We start from the raw sequence: 19,171 nt of genomic DNA on the forward strand, positions 1-19,171 counted from the left end.
TTAAACTCGTCTTTCAGCTTTTTTAAAAAAATTAAATCATAGCTTTAAAACACATTTAACATTGCCTAATTTTGAAAGAAGTAGGTTTTTCCAAAGTGTTTAAGATTGAACTCATGAGAAAGAAGAATGAGTTGTGGTGATAGTTTGGGTTCCCACTCTACATACACCATGTACATACATACCTATATACACATACATCCATGAGTGTATACCAAACTCATAAACATGTTCTGAAACTTCATTAACACTTAGTAGGACAAAGATACTGAAGCTTGACTTCATAGTTCTGATCTAATTGGTCAGCATCTAGGGACTAACTGAAATGCAACCAATCCTTTTTTGTCTGCATCATGCTAGTACACTATAGTGTATTGTTTGGGGACTGCCATATAAGTACAGAACAAACTGAGAACATGGAAGGGTGTGTTTATTGCTTAGTGAATTTAAGATCACTCCGCTGTGAGGAGGTTCCTGAATGTGTGAAGAATGTTCATGCTTGCCTCAGGAGTGTTAATACAGGAAACTGTAGTTAGGACAAATGCTGAAATCACACTTAGAGGTGCCTCAGCCAATTCATCCCCTGTGGAAAAACCACCTAAAGGAACATTTTGCTGTAGCTGTTACATTATTTAGCTTTATGTGTTTAAAAAATACACATGAAGAAGTATATTCAAGTTTCCAAGGATGGGGCCTCAGCCTGCATACAGTACAGATAATATGTATATTGTTTATATTGCTGAGAAATAGGGCTTTCTTTGACTTAAGGTAGTTTGGCTTGTGATCAAAAGGGGGAAGTGATTAGGTTGTAAATCTCTTTCCAAGGGAATCTATTCAGATCTAGAACTTGATTGCTCTTGCCTGGTTCTGCAGTGGGAAAGCTATTGTATTGTTTGACAGTCATAATACCCAGAAGTGGGCAAAGAGGCTTTGACTTTAATGGACACTATTTGGGCCATTTGTCTACAGGAGGCAATGTTTTTTAAAAACATCTAAAATTGGTACTGGCGAGATGGCTCAGTGGTTAAGAGCACTGGCTGCTTTTGCAGAGGACCCAGGTTCAATTCCCAGCACCCACATGGCCGCTAACAACTATCTGTAACTCCAGTTTCAGGGGATCCAATGCCCTCTTCTGACCTCTGTAGGCATTGTACAACACGAGTGTGCTTACACACATGCAGGCAATACATTCATGCACATAAAATAGAAATAATAAATAAAAATATTTAAAATTGATCTATCATAATTATTTGTGCTTATTAGTATGTTACAGTCCATATATTTAGTGGTGATCTTGATGCATATATTAGCATATTCATCATCCCAAACACCTATGGTTTATTTATGCTAAGAACATTCAAAATCCTTTATTTTAGTTACTTGAAATGTACAATGAGTTATGAACTAATTTACCCTGATGTGTTGTAGGATACCAATACTTACTCCTTTTATTTATCTGTATTTTTTTGGTCAGTCCCCCACCTCTCTACCTGCATCTTTCCTAGCCTCTTGTAACCACTTTTCTCTCTGCTTCTATGAAAGCAACTTACTTAGCTTCCATATATAAAACCACGTAATGTTTACCTTGCCTATCCTTCTGTGTCCGATAATTTATCCTAACATTACTTTGTTTATGTGGCAGCAGAGAAGGGGTTAGTCTGTTCATGATACTTAACCATGGAGCTTGTTAACAAATAATTTAATAGCTTAATGTCCTTAGAAAGCAACTTATAGCCATCCTTAAAGCTCTTTCTTAACAACACTGGCAAGATCCACATAGGATTTTGTTTTTCTTTCTTTCTTTCTTTCTTTCTTTCTTTCTTTCTTTCTTTCTTTCTTTCTTTCTTTCTTTCTTTTTCTTTCCACTTATAGATCAAGCTTTTAGGTCTGTCACTTCTTGCAGGTTTGGGTTTTCTTCCTGGTATAGTCACTGCACAAGAATGACGCTAAAGCATGAAAAAAATACTAAGGTCAGAGTCTGGAGCTGAAGATGCTCTTTGAAGAACACATGAGGTCAAATGCCAGATAGTCCCTTGGCAACCTCGGCTTGCTTCGCAGGGTCATGGACCAGAGGGCACCTTGGCTTTCTTCTCCAGTATGCTTACAAATTTGCCTGCAACTTCACTGTCAGGTAAAAGATTATTCTTTCAAAGACTTACAGATGAGTGGTTAATGAAAGACTCCCACAAAACAGAGACATCTATAATGACTTCCATTTAAATATCTTCTATATCCTACAGCAAATTGTGCTTCGGTCATTCAATTGAATTTAAATTCAAGATATGCAAAGGCAAGCGTCCTATCTTTTAGAAGTCTTCTGTCTGCAAAGATGACCTCATAGACCCAGAAAGCCATTTGCTTAAAAGATTCTCAGAGAAGCTCTTAGTAGCCTTTCTGAGCTTCTATCCTCCTCTGCTGTTAATGGGTAGTGTCAAGGATTCTGGCCATCAAGGGCACCATTACAGTTTTGGGTGCCACCATTATTGGTTCCATAATGAGTCAGATTCCACTTAGGTTTAGAGTTAGGCCTCTTTGAGAAAGAAAAAGACCTCTTTTGGGGTCCTCTTGGATGTTATCTGTCAAAAGTTAGCCACCGAACTTTAAATCTAGTTCTAGAAAAACCCAATCGGTTCTATGAGCAGGAACATTGCTTCTAAAAGCTAAGATCAAGGGACTGTGATTTTAAAAAGAGTTAAATAAGATGAAGGATGCTGTGCTTAAGAAGGTGTATGGAAGGTACATATGTAATAAGGTTTTGAAAAATAACTGGTGGCTTTTACTGAATTTTTACTATATTCCTGAATATTTTTCTATTGCTGTGCTGACATTTTGTCCCCTGTGCTGTGGTTCTTAGTTCTCATGTGACACTGATAACACATAAGTGGCCTTGGCATGGTGGAAAGAGCCTTGGATTAGGAGTCCTGTGGCCTGGGATGGGGTTCCGGCCCTGTCGTGTGCTAGCTATACTCTGAGTCGGTCATTTAAAATTTCTGAGCACTGCTTTCCTCAAATAAGACAAGTACAAACAGTTCTCAACACTCAGGACAACAGTACGGTCATTTTTTAAAAAAGGATTAGGGCATGCTATGTCCTTTCCTAAATTTTTTCTATGGCCTAATCTCATCCTACCCTTAACCCAACCACTCTCTGAGGAAGTGACTGTTGTCACCTTTACTGTGGGGACACTGTGGCTCAGAGAATGACTTACTTGCATGGTGGAGTTAGGATTTGGTCATTACTATGTCTGGCACCCAAGTATGTGTCATGATCATCACTGCACTGGTCATGGAATGGCTTTCTGTTTTCACCTGTGGCCTGTGAGGGGCGTGAATAACACTGCATGCTTTACACTGTGGAAATGTGTCATGTGCTGTTTTATTTCCCTAGTGAGAATGTTAAATTCTGCAGAGCATAGGGCACGCTTTTGGATTTGATCTTTCCTCTTTTTCTTAGTACCTATCACAGCAATGGATTATACTAAGCATTTAATAGATTCCCTGTTGATTTTCATGTGTGCTCTTTAGCTTTCTCCTCTCCTAAGGGCTTTCTTGAAACCTATGATGTTAGTGCTAGTCTGATGTAGTTACCAACAATAACCAGCTGCAATAGTGATAACAGCAGTGTAGTCAAGAGCTGCTGAGCTTGTGCTCTGCCTGTAGTAGTGTATGGATTATTTCATTTATCCCCTTGGCAATCCTAGGAGAAGTAGGAGCAAAGAATCAATTATAGACTGCACTTGATATCCTAAAGATGTCGAAACAGCCTTACAACAGTTATACAACTGTCTTAATATCACAGAACTAACAAGAGGTGATACTTAGAAGCCCTGATCTGAAATGACTTTGATTTTAGAGCCTGCACTCTACACTATTAAAGGTAGGCCTGAGGGCAGGAGAGATGGCTCAGTGGTTAAGAACACTTGCTGTTCTTCAGAGGACCCAGGTTCAACTCCCAGCACTCACATGGCAGCTGACAATTGTCTGTAACTCCAGTTCCAGGGCATCCAACACCCTCTTCTGGCCTCTGTGGGCATTTACATCCACATAGGCAAAACACTCATACACAAAAATAAAAATAATAAATAAAATATTTAAAAAATAAAATAAAAATAGGCCTGAGTTGGGCAAGGTGGTACACAGTTTTAATCCCAGCACTCAGGAGGCAGAGGCAGGCAGATCACTGTGAGATCAAGGATAGCCTGCTCTACATAGCGAGTTCTAGGCCAGCTGTGGCTATAGGGGGCCCTGTCTCAAAAACAAACTAAAACAAAAATAGGCTTAAGATGAACAAAAATAACATTGCTTATCTATCTTCTAATTTGTAGTTTTGCAACAGTTCACTACTAAAATCATTCATTATAAGCACATTATTTTTGTTTTTGTTTTAATTTTATGTGTAGCATGTATTGCCTGCATGTGAGTAAGTGTACCCGTGCCGCCAATGACTGCAGAGGACAGAAGAGGCTGTAGGATCCCCTGGAACTGGAGTTACCGACAGTTGTTAGCTGCCACGTGGGTGCTGGGATTCTAATCTGAGTCTTCTGCAAGAACAGTCAGTGTTCTTAACCGCTGAGCCATCTCTCCAGCCCCATAAACACATTTTTATTGTGATAAAATATATCTAACATAGATTGACCTTTTCAGTCATTTTGCATGTATCATTTCAGTCACTGATGTATACTCACAGTGTTGCATAGCCATCACTACAACCCATCTCCAGAAACTTCCCCTTATCCCATACTGAAACTATAAACTTGTTTAATATTAACTCCCTTCCCTTCTTCATCCCAGGCTGTAAATATCTTTTCTTTTGAGGTTTGAACTTGACTATTTCAACTCTAAGGACTTGTCTAAACATTTCTATCATAGAGGCCCCCGTAAACTCTGTACCCTTCTAGCTATTACATCTGCCTCACTGTGGTCCTGGGCCTTGAGACCTTCTTTGCCTTTTTTATTTCCTATCTGATAGCAACAGACCTAGGGGTAGAGAAGGGTTTGGTGACAGGTCATTTCTACTGTTGGAATCATACTTTAAAGACTTTTCCCCCATCTTCAGGGCTTGTTCCGTTTTCTACCGTTACAACCACATCCCCATGGCATAAACTCAGAATTCTGAGTGCCTGCTTTATTTACATCAGAAAAGGTTAAAATGGCAAAAGGAAATGGTGGAATTTATGATTTGTGATTTGACACGGATCATACCAACTTACAGGGTGAGGGAGAATCCTTATCTTCTGAGCAGAGAAGTCTAGTGTCAATAGCTCAGTAATGGGATAAATTAGATGAAACAATTAGGCTTCAAATATTAGAAATAATTCATCTGTCTGCATGAAGACCATATGGACGGTAACTGGCAGACCTGACTTCTCCCACTGACCCTCCCAGATAGTCCTGACTATGGATGCTTGGAAACTGTTCATCTGCTTAGTCTAGTTTATGAAAGAAACACAGACTTAGAACCAGAGCCAGAATTGCTTAGCATGACCTCCTACTTCTTACCCTCTCCTCTCAATTACCATTCCATAGTACACCACTGCCCCATTTCTCAACTTTGATAGTGTTGTCTTTCACATATGCTACATATCCTATGGCTTCTGTGTCTAAAGAGCAACTTCTTACGTGCCCTCAAACAATTTTATCCTTTGATGCAGCCTTCTCTGACAAACCTAGAAGGAGCTGATACTTTTTTCCCATTGAATTCTTTCACAGTGCTCTTTATTGGTATGTAGGTCTAATCTTACCTCATTTAAAGCACTCTTTGCTGAATGATAATCTGTGATAATCTGAGGCCATCAGCTTCTCACCAGAACATACAGAACAAGAGCAGAGGTTCTGGAGAAACATCATGTATGTATACTTGCATGTGTGTGGGTTCACATGTGTATACATATGTGTAGAGACTGGATGCAGATGTCTTAGACTATTTTCAAACTTGTACATTGAAGCAATGTCTCCCACTGGAGCCCAGAGCGTACAGATCAGGCTAGTCTAGCAAGGCAGCTCACTCCAGGATCTTGTCTCAGTCTTCAGATCTGGGATAATACAGGTGGGTGAGCATTTACAGGGGCACTGGGGATTCAAACTCCTGTCTTCAAATGTTTGAAGTGCAAGCACTTCAACTGCTGAACCATCTCCCTAACTCCCATTTGAATGTTTTCTTAGACATGTACTTTTCTCTAGCATTTTCTTAAATTACTTAAATAGAAAGGTTTGATCACATTCAGGAGGCAGGGAAAGTCCTCTGTCTTTGTGGGTGGTGTCACCTGCCACTGATAACTATTGCCTGGTTCCTGGATGAGGATGTTGGAGCAAGCCAGGTTTGAGTCCTTTGACCAAGTACTCAAGGAAAGTGACACACCTTAAGCCTGATATGAGGTCTCCTGGAGACCAGATCAATGCACTTTATACTAGAGAGCAGCAATAAGAGCTGAACTGTAATTTCTGAGATCTTAACTTACTATTAACGTAGTTGGCACATATTTGACTTACTGTTGATTCGGGTACCTGACTCTTGCTTTCGTGTGCTCTCTGGAAGGTGTGGGCTATGCTCTATATGGTGCACAGTATTATCTATGATGACAGTTGTTTTGTGTACAAATGAAGTAGAGAAGAAAGGATTAGAATCTTATGTCTGGGAGGAATCATTTGCATATACATGGTTAGTGTACTTTGTTGATTTGTTGATTTAAAATCCTTCATGTGACTTTAAATGTTCATAATAATTTAATTAAGTAGATACTACCTTCCCTTTAAAGATGAAGAAATTAAGGCTTACAGAGAGTACATAATTTATTAATACCTGTATTAGTTATACTTTTTGTTGCTATGCTATAACACCATGACCAAGGCCATTTATAGAAGGAAGAGTTTATTTGGCTCACAGTTTTAGAGGGACAGTCCTTAATGTCGGGCAAAGCACAGTGGCAAGGAGTAGCCAGAGCAGAGAGCTCAGTGTTCACATCTTCAAGCAGGCACAGGAAGGAGAGAGAGAGAGAGAGAGAGAGAGACTGGAAGTTGGCAAGTGATATGCTCTCAAAACCTGCCCCACCCCATGATGTGCTTCCTCCAGCATGGCCACACCTCCTAAAGATCTCATGACCTTCCCCAAACAGTACCACAAACTGGAGTCCAGGTGTCCAAATACTTGGAGCCTATGGGGGACATTCTTATTCAAACCACCAGAATACCCAAAGTCATAGGAATAGCAACCGTCAGGGATCAAATTTAGGTGTGTCTTACTTCACAGATTAATGTCTTTTTCTTTCTTTCTTTCTTTCTTTCTTTCTTTCTTTCTTTCTTTCTTTCTTTCTTTCTTTCTTTCTTTCTTTCTTTCTTTTTGGTCTTTTTGAACAGGGTCTTCCTGTAGCTGCAGCTGGCCTGGATTCTCTATGGCGAGCAGGCCGGCCTTGAACTCACAGAGATCTGACTACCTTTGCCTCCTGAGTGCTGGGACTAAAAGTGTGCACCACCATGCCTGGCCAAAGATTTTTAATTGTTCTTGTATATCATCACCTGCACAGATAATATTCTTGATAAAAGACCAAAATAGAGAGAAAGTAAGCATGAAAGTGCAAAGGGAAGAGTTTGTAGAAGGAAGATTTGCCACATCCTTGAAAAGAAGCAGGATTCAGATCAATAGAAAAGAGGATAAAAAGCCACAGTTTATTTACTTAGCTGCATTTTCTCTGAGAGAAACAACCATTCTGTAAACAATGATATTTTGAGTATTGGCAAACAGGGCAATAAAATTTAAGACCTTGAGGTGCAGAAAATTAGGTCTAATATTAAGGCACTGTAATGGTGACTGAGAGGCTCAACTCACTTAAGACATTTATCATTAGGTTTGTAGATGTACACTTTCTGTAGATGTACACTGTCATTATTCTATTTGAGGATAAATAAATTTCTGTAATTGAGCAAAAGAAATATTCATGAAGGAAGTTATTAAAATGGAATGTGGAAGGGTTGGGGATATAGCTCAGTTGGTAGAATGCTTGCCTAGCATGCATGAAGCCCTGGTGTGGTCCCCAACTCCATGTAATACTGGTCATGGTGGCCCAAGGCAGTAATCCCAGCACTCAAAAGTAGAGGCAGACCCATCAGAAGTTCAAGGTACACAGGAGTTCAAGGCAGCCCAGAACTCTGCTTCAACAAACACCACCACCAAAAGAGTAGGCCATCCCTGACAATCTCCTCATGGGAGGTAATGGTACTACAGGAAGTTAAGAATGTCACTAATGACTGCTTTGACTACAAAATAATTCAGCTAATTATAGGAAACAAGAAAATATCACTACCTCTACCAACAACACATACATGGTTTCCTGAAGTTATCTTTCCTTATTGTAGTGAATTACTTAAGATATATAGATTTCTTTCCATAGGTAACTGTACTGTTTTCCTGAATGAGCTGTTAGGAGCATTGATTGGAAAGCATCAATACTGCTCCATTTAAGGCTGTTGTATGTCTCAAGAAGTATTACTTTATTTGCTGGCATATATTTAATAAAATGCTAAACTTCATCTGAAATGGTATTGTTATCAATTTGAGGGATAGGATGGGAGGAAGAAATAAATCAGAGGAATTTCAGAACTCTTTTATGGATATGTATTATTTACATATAATTCATACACTGAAAATACAACAGCATTGATGCCACTTTAAATTTTCATTGATGCTAGTATATCAATCTTTATGGTTTTATGAATTAATTTCTTCTAGTCCCTGGTAAAAACATGGATTAGCATATTACCAACCCCTTGGTTGAGATATAGGTACAAGGATTTGTTTGTCTCAGTATCACCAATGGCCCCCCTTTGAATATAAAAGCTTTATTTGGAAGTAGCACTCAGTATTTTTATTCTATTAGAAATACTACCATCAGGGCTGGACAGATTTCTCAGTGGTTAGGAACACTGGTTGTTCTTGCAGAAGACCCAGGTTCAAATTCCAGCACCCACATGGCAGCTAACAACTGTCTATAACTCTAGTTCCAGGGTATCTGACATCCTCTTCTGTCCTCCATGGGCATTGCATGACATGGGTGCACCTACCTACATGTAGGCAATACACACATACACATAAAATAAAAATAATAAAGTATTTTAAAAAATAAGAAATACTACCATCAAAAATATTTTGAATTCCTTTAAAGGTACCTTAATCTGCAATGAAGAATCAAATCAGAGTAGGCTTAAAAATACCAATTTATTAGGTAATCATGATAAAGAAACTAATAGTAGAAAATATTTTAAATGTCTAGGTTTGGTTGGGACTTTAAATAATCTTCTTTTGTAAATGGAAGCATTATTTTCCAAATTTACAGAGGATTCTATTGTTTAAAAATTCCTTACAAAACTCTTGATGAAACTTAATTGGAATTAGAACTGATGAGAGGCAATGATGATGGAAATCACCCTAATGTGAAACTAATGAACCATGACCTCAGTATAACTCTGTTCTGTGTGGTAGATGAAGAAGTACTAACAAATGTATTTGATAAGAATCCTATGTACTCCTAATAATAAGTCTAATAATAAGTGTGCTCATTGATACACATAGAAGTTAGGACTTTGGTAGCTTCTACTTGTCCTCAAATCAGAAAGGCCACTCTGAGCTTAGTCTCAGGCTGAGACAAGACAAGGCAGATGACCACAGAAAACACAGTCTGTGATCTTAGGAAAACAACTGCTGACAATGTGTCATGATTGTCAAAATGGGATCACACTGGCATCAGCAATATATCATGTTACTGGGAATGTCACAATCCTTGCCCACACTTTCCTGAAATATCTGCTTTTTGTAAAAATGCTGACTGCTTAAATTCCCTATTATACCCTAGAGGCACATATACTTCTGTTCTGGAAGGCTCAAATCCACCAATATGGTTACTGTCAAGGAATGACATGAAGAATCTTAGAAAAAAACCTGCATGTATTTTTGGTCCAAACCTCAGCTTCTCTACAGCAGGAGCTTAGACTAGGACCTGCGCACAGTAAAGGATAAACTTCTTCCACTTTCTGAATATAGTTGTAGTCTTCTCACTGTATCAGGCCAGTGAGAAGTGATGAGGTCATGGGGTGCTCCTGTTGTGAGTGAGTTGATGCCTATGTTGATGGAGTGAGATCCTGATGGAAAGCAGTATTCTACAGGTCTTCTCCGCTGTCTTGTGCTGCTTGATGCCGTTCTACCACGTTGTGCTGCAGCACATGAGCTCCAGTCAGATGTCCATACCATTTTCATGAATTTTCCAGTCTCAAGAGCCATGAGACAAAAAACATTGTTTGTAAATATGTAGTCTGTAGTATTTTGTTATAACAAAAGAATAGAGGCCAAGATGAGGATGAGTGAAAGCACACTGCCTAGGGTTGCATTGCTATAAAGATGTTAACCCGGTTGGACTAACCCTGACTCCTCATTCTCTTGACCTGTTCATAAAGTTGACTAATCACAACTCCTTCAATTTACCAAATAGAATAATTAACAAAATTGAGAACCGGTGAATATCTTATACTAGCATGCAATGTATTTATTTACTATCCCTATCCATTTCTAAGTGCCTTATATTCATTATTCCATTTTTACCTCACAAATGTACAACTTCTGGTTGGTTGACTTTATTGCAGATCAGGAGACTAAAGTTGGAGAAGTTGTTCTTGCATGACACCCTTGATTTCCTTTGGATGTGTGATTTCTACAGTTCTGAAAGGTAGAGGAATGTCAAACCAATCTATTCTCTTCTAATTCCATCATTCAAACTTCATTGTGGGACTTCTGCACTAGAGATAAAGCAGTAGGACGATGCAGCAGATTCGAACTTTGAAGACCATAGACTAGAAGACCTGGTGCCTTGAATAGCTACTTTTTTTGCAGAATATGAAGTTGCTTTCTTAACTTATTATTTTTATTTTATGTGTATGTGTGTATTACTTGCATGTAGGTAAGTGTACCCATGCTGTGCAATGCCAGCGGAGGACAGAAGAGGCCATCAGAGCCCCTGGAACTGGAGTTACGGACAGTTGTTAGCTGCCATGTGGGTGCTGGGATTCAAATCTGGGTCTTCTGCAAGAACAACCAGTGTTCTTAACCGCTGAGCCATCTCTCCAGCCCCAAAGTTGTTTTTTTAACATTAACAAAGAAACAGTGATACCTATAAAATATGAGTTTCAAGCTAAATGTGAAGATAATTTTGTGTTTTTGTAATTGTTCTGAAATAATAATTAGCTACACATATTTTTGAGTTCCTGCCCTACTCTGAGATACATATATTCAGAAAGTATCCATCAGATTTTTTACTGATGCTGCTAAAGGGAAGACGTGGCATGATGGAGTAACCAAATGTGAGGCTCATGGTAAGTTCATCTTTCCTAATAATTTATTTAAAAAAATCAACCTAGTGGGGCTGGAGATGTAGCACAGTTGTCACACTGCTTGCCTAGCATTCATGAGACCCTAGGTTTCATCCCCAGCACCACATTAACAGGGAGTGATCGTGCATGGGAGTGATCCCAGCACTAGAGAGGTGGAGGCAGGACGATCAGAAGTTGAATGCCATCATTGGCTACATAGTGAGTTCAAGGCCAGTCTCATAACCATTTAAAAAAGAACCCCGTAATGCTTATTTCATGGGACATTAGTGAAGAATAAATAATTATGCATGTGAAGGATTTGGAGAAGTGCCTTGTGTACAGCAGGAACTCAGTAAACATGGATATAGATCAGATTTTTGAAGTTGTCTTAAGGAATTATATATTATAGAACCACTAAACTCTATTATTAAGAACATTAATGGAAGAGCTAATTTAAGCATATCTTGATTGTAGCAATATGCATATATAATCCAATGGCATATTTTAGTTCTCAAAGAAAATGTGACATTTAATTCTTCTTTGCATAATGGTAAGAAAATTAAGTTAGGAGACAAAAAGATTCTTGGCTGCATTTTGTAACATCTGTGTGGTATTGAGGAAGTCACATAAATACTTTGAAATTCAGTGTCCTCATCAATGAAATAGGGTTACTATCCCTTGATATCTCCTTTCTATATGATCATGAAAGCAAATTAGCTTATAAATGTGAAAGGAATTTCTTTTCATTTCTACACTAATCTATTCATATCCATTGCTTCCTGGGAGCCAGTATGAGGTGATGGACTCTTGACTCTGAGAGAGGAATGTCTTGTTGACACACTGTGTTGAGATAAACATGGAAGGTTATTTTGAATCCACTGTTTCCCTCTACTGAAATCTCCTGTCATGACAGTCATTCCCAATGAATCTGCTGTATTTAAAAGTCCTGTTTGAGGAGGACTGGATGGGCTCTGTGGCTTTGGTTCTTCCTTGACTTGTTCTGACACTATAATACTCTGAGAGGGTTGTGCTCTCGAGACGTCCAGGGCAATCTTTCAATCCCAGGAGTGACAGTCTAGATTGAATTAGCTTTGGTTCTCCCATTACTAATTAGATGGTGCGGCAGGCCTGCCTAAGGGCAGAAAGGCATCGATTCTGCTTCTGTAAGAAGTCTAATGAAGTGCCTTCTCCACGTTCCAGGATGCCAACCTTCTAAAAATGGCCCTGAAATGCAAAGCTTGAGAAATACTGGAACTAGGCAATCAATTTACAAACACAATAAAAAACAAGAAAAAGTTAAATTGATATTTTATAGGCTATGCTTACATTTTCTCCAATTCCAGGTTTGAAGGTGACCTTGACATATCAGATGATTATCCTTCAGATTCTACAGTAGACTGCAATGGAATTGTCCTAGGAGTCAGAATCTATTCTAAATTCCTAAATGCCAGAAGCACGATTGTTTTCTAGCACATCCAGCTACCTAACAATTTTCACTATCCTCATTACTATGAAGTGTGATTTTTATGCATAATTGAATATCACTCATTCTCTGAATACTGTCTCTATATAAGAAATTTCTGTAGTAAGTTGACAACCAGATGTAGAGAAATGAGAGAAAATTAATGGAGTGCTATAAAAGTTCTCCATATAAACTTGTATTTTATATGGTGCTATATATTTTGCAGGGCGTTTTCATGCCTCTCATAAGACAGGATTTGCACTGAAGTTCAGGGATCTGGAACAGTAGGCCAAGGAAAAACCATTAGGGAGGTGGGGTGTGAATTCATAACATCTCAGAATTGGAAGGAATCTAAATTTTATCAAGTCTATCATCTCTCCCTCTTAGGAAACTTTTTTGCATGCCGAACTTATCACCTACCAACTCCTGCTTAAACAGGTCTGATGCAGGGGCATGTCTGAAGCTGTGAGGCAGCACTGTCCTTGACTAAGTGGCTCCATCTGCTAGGATGTACTTGGTTATATTTAGCTCAAATCCTCTTGTAACTCTTTCCCCTTTTGCATTTGTGTTTTGTGACAAGAACACAAGTGTTCTTGAATTGTAGGACAGTTATTCAGAGTTTAAGGATGGGAACTCTGGCTCTACCATTCAAATCCCTTCCTGCTGGGCAGTCCAGTTCTTTTAACAATGATCACGTTGGATTCTCAGGTCCTGAGTACTCCAAGTGTGAGCCTGTCTTGGAATTGACACTAGTTTTCCTGCTATTTCAAAAGTGCTCTGTTTGTTCCCAATATCTGGATAAGCTGGGAGCTTGCTATAAATACTGACTGTCAGGCCTTGGGTGTATATGAGCAATAAGGGTTGAGAAACTCTGCTCTACTTTGTTGAATGATGTCTTAAAGTACAGAAGCTAGAACTGAAAAATCTTGCCAGTTTGGTCTAAGAACCATAAAACATAATGAGATTATTTATCTGCCTCTGTAAATGCTGTACGGTGTACTAGTGTTTTAACCTCCCATCATTGCTAAATTTTATTCATTTGCACTTCAGCGAATGCCTTGTACTTAAGCTGCTGATGAACAAGGATAAGATCTAAATGTTTTCATGTGAGCTATTGCTACTCAGATCTGCTGCTTCTTACTCATTTACTTAATATTCCACATTTATATATGAGAAGATCCATGTCACTCATGAGAATTATTGAATGTGAGCCTGCAGGGGGGAGTCAGTTTTTTATCTTGTTGGAATAATTTTTAAGCTGTATTTATGCATCTATCACTGGCTAGCTCTCTCAGTTGGCATCTTTTTAAAAAAATGGATAATCACGTCTCTATTTAAGACACTGGTAAAAGTTGTAGTGAAATGGGGTTCGGGGCATAATTTAATAATATACTCTTGGAATCTTCCTTTGTAAAAGAACATTAGATTTTGAAAGTATTTTCAGTATACCAACGTTTGTTAGAAACAATTTTGTGTTGTACACTAGGAACAGAAAAAGAATGAGGTGACCTTTCCAAACCCTGTTTTTAATATAAGGTACTAGAGATTGGACCCAGAGCTTTGTGCATGCTATGCAGTGGTTCTATAAATAGAGCTATCTCTCCAGCCAGACTTACCTATTTTGTTTCCCTAAATGCCATTTTATTTTCTCTTTGAGGCAGGGTCTTATGTAGCCTAGGCTGGTCTTGAACTCAATACGTAGCTGAGGATGGCCTTCCACTCCTAATCCTTTTGCCTTGCCTCTGAGCTCTGGGATTACAGGCATGTGTTACCAAGCCCTATCTATGTTATGCTAGAGATTGGACCCCAAGCTCATCCTTCAAGCACCCTACCAGCTGAGTCACATCCCCAGCCCACCTTGCTACTCTTGGCATATCCATGTCTAATGAGATCCTGGATCTCAAGATCATTCAAGGGCACGTCTAGCCAGGGCTACATTCCCTTTGTTAGACTAATTAGGGGAGCAGAGTCCATGCCTGTGGGCTTGAGGCAGGTCTGCTTTGCCATCTAATTAGTGATGAAAGAACCAAAGCTAGTTCAATCTGGTCTGTCATTCTCTAGACTGAGGAATTATCCCAAACCTCCTGAGAACACGAGCTTTCCCTTGGTATTATCAGAAAGGACAGCCAGTGCCACAGGAATTTTATTCTGTCCTGAGGATTTTGTTGAATCAGAGCAAATGTGAACTCCTAAAATGTATCCAGTGGAGGGAGACAAAACAAACTCATCAGATACAATGCAAACAGCAATATCTCAGACAGATGAAACACATGATATTAAGAAAGACTGATTTTTGACTGATTTCATATTAATGGCTGATACTTCAGAATTGATCTAATACCAATTTACATAAGTCAAGTTCAAGCTCTAAAGCAAACAGAAATGAACATTTTAGAAAGTTCTGTATAAGGAAGATATGAATAAAACATTGAAAAATGATCTATTTAAAAAATACTTGAGCTGCTTATTAAATTTTCAATGACCCTGGAATCTGCTTTGTCCCACAGGCCCCTCTATCAACCTACCACATTTCCTAATTCACCTGCATCATCTTGCCTCATCTTTGAGCCCCACCATTCTATGAAAATACCATTCAGCAAATATTTAGTCAATGTTTTATATGAAGCAGGCTTTAAAAAAGCTTGCACTCTAGCATGGAGAAACAAAATAAAGAAATATATCATTAAATAAGGCAATTTTAGGTACTGATTAAATGCTGCAAAGAAAACGAAGTGCAGAAGACTGAAATTTGATCTCTCTCTTCTTTGACAAAAATCGAAGATCTTAATGTGAGATCATATAGGAAAAACAATGGAAATGTTCCATGATCTAGGCATAGACTTTTCTGAATAGGACTTTAGAAGCTCAGGCTATAAGAGAAAGAATCAACAAATAGTGTTACCTGAAATTTAAAGGCTTCTATAGAGCAAAACAACAACAAAAATAAAATAATCAGCAGAGTACAGAGATAGCTCACAGAATCAGAGAAAATCCTTGTCAACGATTGATCTCACAGGGTATTACTATCCGGACTATACACAAAACTCAAAAAACTAAAAAAGAACAAAGAATTTAATCAACCAATGGGCAAATGAATGGAACAGATAATTTTCAAATGAGAAAATACAAATGGCCAGTTAACACATGAAAATTGTATACCATCCCATTTGGCTAAAGGCCATAGGGATGTGCAAACCAAACACTGAAGTTCCATCTTGGCTTAGTCAGAATGTCTGTCATTAAGAGAACATAGCCCAATAAAAATTTTCAAGGATGAGAAAAGAAACCCTTATACGCTGATGTTGGATGTCAATTATTACAGTCACTATAGAAATCAGTATGAGTATTTCTTAAGAAATTAAAAACACAACTACCATATGATCCAGCTACAAAAGTTCTGGGTATGTACCCTCCCACACACACATAAAAAGCAGCTTATAATAGAGACACCTTGCACATCTATGTTTGTTGTTACAGAATTTTAATACCCAGGTTGTAGAGTCAATCTAGGTGCCCAACAATGAACAAATAGAGAAAAAGTTACACACATGCACACACACGCACACACACACACACATACACACAGAGAGAGAAATGAAAACTAAAATAAAATTATATTATTTGTAGAAAAATGGAATCTGACGAAATCATTATGTTGAGTGAAATAAGCTAGTTTCTCAACAACAAATATGTTTCATAGTAATTTCCTCCTAATTGAAATATTCCCTTCAGGATGAGGGTTGGGAGAGAGGTGCATGAAACTCAGGCAGTAAGCAACTTACAAGTCAAGAAGTTCCTGAAACTGACAACATGCTCAGGCCCCTCAGGCTACAGAAGCAGTAAACAGCTGCTGAGGAAGGAGATTCTCTACCTGTTTAGCTGCTTCAAGTCATGCAGAGTTCCAGGGTTGCAATTTCATAAACTGTCTCTCATGTTGGAGTGGGCTTTTCAGTGACACAACTGCCTTTGAGCTGTCCCTACTCCCATAAGTAATCCCTACCACCCATTGGTTCACCAAGCTGGATTCTGTTGTTAGTGATTACTTTGGTCATTGTTGGTTCTCTATCTGGGATGAGCAGATGCTTGTGTGAGTCCAGGAAAGATCTCATACAACAAAGTTTCACATGTTTTTACTTGTATGTGGAATCTAAGGGGGAGAAGATATGAAATTAAGAGGGAAGTGGGCTAGGGGTGTGGAAAAGAGAAAGGGAAAGGAGGAAACACAGATAAATGTTTATAGATGGGGACAATATGATAAAGGACATTATATGTTTTATGCAAATGTCATAATGGTATCTCTTATTTTTACTTTTAAAATATTTTATTTATTTTATGTGTATGACTATATTGCCTGCATGTATGTAAGTGTACCCTTGTCATGCAATGGCCATGGAGGTTAGAAGAGGGCACTGGTTCCCCTGGAATTAGAGTTATGAACCACTGTTAGCTGCCATGTGGGTGCTTGGAATCGAACTTGAGTCCTCTGCAGGAATAGCCAGTGTCCTTAACCACTGATCCAGCTCTCTAGCCGCTCTTAAAATAGACACTACGAGGCCAGCCTGGCCTACATAGTGAATTCCAGGCCAGCTGGGGCTATCCGGAGACCCTGTCTCAAAAACAAAACTTAAACAAAACAAAACAAAATATAGTGAACCATATGTGGGAGGTGGGAGCATGTGCCTTCATGTTGAACTAATAAGGTGGTTATTGTTTCCAGTTTTGAGGGAGGAATCTACCTGGCAAAGGAAAGGGGGGCTTTTATTTCCTTATATTTAAATATTATTTCTTTCTTTGTGTGTGTGTGTGTGTGTGTGTGTGTATCTGTGTGTATGTCACATGTCACATACATGTGGGTACCTGCAATGGCAAGAAGATTGTGTCAGATCATCTAGAGCTGCCATTACAGGTGGTTGGAGTCTCCTGACCTGGATGCTTGGCACCATACTCAGGTCCTCTGGAAAAGCAGAAGGCACTCTTAACTGCTGATCAGTCTCTCTAGTCCTCACATCTAAGTATTTTTGAGACAGATTTCCTTTCTTCCATTCCCCTTCCTAGCCAGCAATTTATTCTCCCTCATATTCAATGAAAACCGTAGGCCTTACATATGCTTTGGGCAGTTTATTTACATCGTTTGTGAATTCTCTTGCTCAGGTCTCCTGGGTTGAATTCCTGGCAAAAGGTGTCCTTTAAAACTCTTCCAGCTGGGAAGATGGCTCAGTGAGTTAGAGTACTTGCTGTGCAAGCAAGAGAACTTGTTCCTAGGACAAACGTAAAAAAGAAAACAAAAGGGCTGGGTGTGGTGGCGCTGCCTTTAGTCCCAGCACTTGGGAGGCAGAGGCAGGTGGATCTTTTTGAATTCAAGGCCAGCCTGGTCTACATAGAGAGTTCAGGTCAGCTGGGACTAGAGGGAGACCCTGTCTCAAAAAGACAAAACAAAACAAAACAAAACAAAAAACAAAACAAGCTTTTCCACAGGTGCCTGTAACCCCAGCATTAACAGAACAGAGGAACATAGATCTGGAAGTTGGCTGGCCTGCTGGCCTAGTCGATATAGTGAGCTTCAAACTCCGTGAGCGACCCTGTGAAGATGGAGAATGACAGGCAAAGACACCTAATGTCCTTGTGTGGTCTCTGCACATGTGCACATGGCCTCAGGCACCAACTCCCACAAACGAAAACAAAAACAAACTCCTACCTCCCGTCAAAGAGGCGTACCCAAGGGACTGGAGAGATGACTCAGCGGTTAAGAGCGCTGGCTGCTCTCACAGAGGACCCAGGTTCCATTCCCAGAACCCACATGGCGACTAATAATGGTCCATAATTCCAATTCCAGGGGATCTTCTGACCTCTGTGGGCATTGAACGACACGGATGCACGTACATACATGCAGGCAGTACACTCATACATATAAAAATAATAAATAAAATATTTTAAAAAAGAAGTGCACCCGAGTTTGATCCTCTGCCTGGAGCCCAGGAGCTTTTACTTGAGTTCTCAGAATGTCCCGTGCCCCCTCATTCCTCTCAGAGAGCATGGTGCTAGTCTGGCATTTGCTGATTGTTACCACCTCCTGACCGCAAGCCCTCTGAAGGAGGGGATTCAGTCTTCAGCTCACAGTTTGAGCATCCTTTTTGAAGCTGGTCCACATTTAGACACTGGCGATGAGCTGATAAGATGCTGCTAAGTGGTTCCACATTGGTTTAACTTTTCTTCATTTAGTTGAATCATACTGGCAGATATTTTTAATTCATCTTTCCTGATGGTAATAACTACTAAGAATGATTTCATGTGAATGTATATTATAATATATAATAATATATATTTAATATATAATATATATTCTCTGCATTAGAAGTCACGGTAC

The sequence above is a fragment of the Nannospalax galili genome, unplaced genomic scaffold (assembly GCF_000622305.1).
Source record: "Nannospalax galili isolate Female #2095 unplaced genomic scaffold, S.galili_v1.0 scaffold335, whole genome shotgun sequence".
In the NCBI taxonomy this organism is placed as follows: Eukaryota; Metazoa; Chordata; class Mammalia; order Rodentia; family Spalacidae; genus Nannospalax; species Nannospalax galili.